This window comes from Cebus imitator, unplaced genomic scaffold, assembly GCF_001604975.1.
Source record: "Cebus imitator isolate Cc_AM_T3 unplaced genomic scaffold, Cebus_imitator-1.0 Scaffold545, whole genome shotgun sequence".
NCBI classification, from domain to species: domain Eukaryota; kingdom Metazoa; phylum Chordata; class Mammalia; order Primates; family Cebidae; genus Cebus; species Cebus imitator.
This window is the reverse complement of record NW_016107860.1, coordinates 1243612-1245804: the sequence shown is the minus strand read 5'-3', so window position 1 is coordinate 1245804 and position 2193 is coordinate 1243612.

Below are 2193 nucleotides of genomic sequence, written 5' to 3'. Positions count from 1 at the left end.
AAGTCTCTGTGAGCTGGTGGTGTGGCTGGGGTTTGTCTTATGGAAGAGGCTGTCATCTGTAGTTCTGAGATACGCTACTGCTGGGCAGATTTCTCCCTGTTATTCAACACCCTGAAGGTAAGGTTGCCTAATTCCTGTAGTGGGGTTTGAGGGCCAGATTTTAATTTTTGTACCTTTTTGTAATGTTGGGGTTGACTGGTTGATAAAATGCATATTAAGCGTTCTTTAGGGGTGAGAGTGGAAGTAATGATGACATTAAGTCACTTCAGGTGAGGTTATAGGACTGGGTGAAGTATTGGAGGATCTGATGAAAAGCAGCCTAACCGGTGGTCGATTTGGGAAAGGTCGGATAAAGGGAAGGAATGTCACCCTAACTATGCCTTTGGCTCCAGCCACCTGTGGAAGGAAGATTGTCGGGCAGGGGCAGAGGAGTTAGCCGCAGGACTAAACTGTAAGCCAGGCCGTGTACGAGGTGGGAGGTGACAGGAGGGGCATGAGGAGGTGGGTTGTGGGCAGAGGAATAGGGGGAAGGCTCTGGGGTGGGGTTAGGTCCTGGATTAGGGCCTGGTTCAGACAGGCGGGAAGGAGAAAGGAGAAGGTTGATGGACAGGGAGGGTTCTGGCTTACCCGCAGAGGAAGGAGGGGCAGACGGAAGTGAAGAGAAGTGGTAGAGATTAGGGAGGGATTGGTGTGTAAAAAAAATGCCTGGACGTAGGGAATTTCAGACCATTTGACCATGTTGTGACAAAAATTGTCTTAATTTTATAAAAAAGAGGCGAAAGGTGCCATTTTTGGCCAATCGGAGTCATTGTTTAACTTGTATTGTGACCACGAAGTGGCCCAGTAAAGAGAACGCAGTGTTTACAGAGACGTTTGGGTTTTAGGTTAGAGGACAGTTGGAGAGGTTTGAGGTTCTTTAGAACACAGGCCAGCAGAGAGGAGGGAGGGATAGAGGATGGACGATTGCCCGTGGTTCTGGAAAGGCAGCAGAGACAAGGAGAATAGGCACGCAACCCAGCCGCTCAACAGGCGTCCCTCGGTGAGCCTGGGTTGAACCTCGTCATTGGTGAGCGGTCAAAGAGAGCGTCCTGTATGTTGACCTACCACCAATATCGGCCCTGAGCCTGGTGGGCGAGTGACTAGGGTGAATGTCTCCATGATAGTCAAGCCCCTGGGGAACCTGGGTCCCAGGATCCATGACCTACATAGGGTTTTTCGGGTCCCAAACCTCACGGAAGAACCTGGTTTACCGGATTTTCCTTGTGTTTGTGGTGGGAAAACGATGAAACTGAAAGAGGGAGGAAGTGGAAAGGAAAAGATAAAAGAATGGGAAAGCAAAAAAGACTGCTTACCAAAACAGCCGGTGGTGTGTGTGTGGGCTGGCCTGATGACCTGGGTCGGTAGGTCGATCTCTTCATGGAGGGAGCACAAGAGCAGGGACGACGGGGGTTTGGTCTCCTGTAGGAGTCCCCCTATCCTGGGTTTTGGTACCAAAATGTTGAAAATTCATGCTTTGAATGAAGAGACCCCCACCCCCCACAGGCTTTGTGTGAGCAACGTGGCTATTTATTCACCTTAGTGCAGGTCGGCTATGGCCAAAAAGGGCGTTAGCAAAAGGCAGTGGCATAGGAGTTGGTTTTACAGGTTTGTGGTGGGCAGTGGAAAGTTACAGAGTAAGATCAGTTACAGCGGTGGGTAGGGCCAGGAGTGTGCATGACCACAAGTTCAGTTACAGTGGTGGCTGGGGGTGAGGCAGAAGAGCAGTTAAGATGACAGGATAGATGAAATGTATTCACGTTATCATAAGAACAGTTTAGATGGCAGGGTTGGGTGAGGGTCCATCTCTGGGGAAGCTCCACTGGGCGCTCAGGGACAATGGCGAACGCAGGCGGGGGGTGGGAGACAATCAGGAGGCAAGCAGGACTTCAGACTTTCAGGCTCCAGGTTTGGATATGGAGACCTGACACCGGGTTCAAGCAATTCCATGCCTCAGTCTTCCGAATAGCTGGGATTATAGGTGCCTGCCACCATGCCCGGCAAATTTTTGTGTTTTTAGTAGAGATGGGGTTTCTCCATCTTGGCCAGGCTGGTCTTGAACTCCTGACCTCATGATCCACCTGCCTTGGTCTCCCAGAGTGCTGGGATTACAGGTGTGAGCCACCGTGCCTGACTGCCTCATAGTCTTTGTCTGAA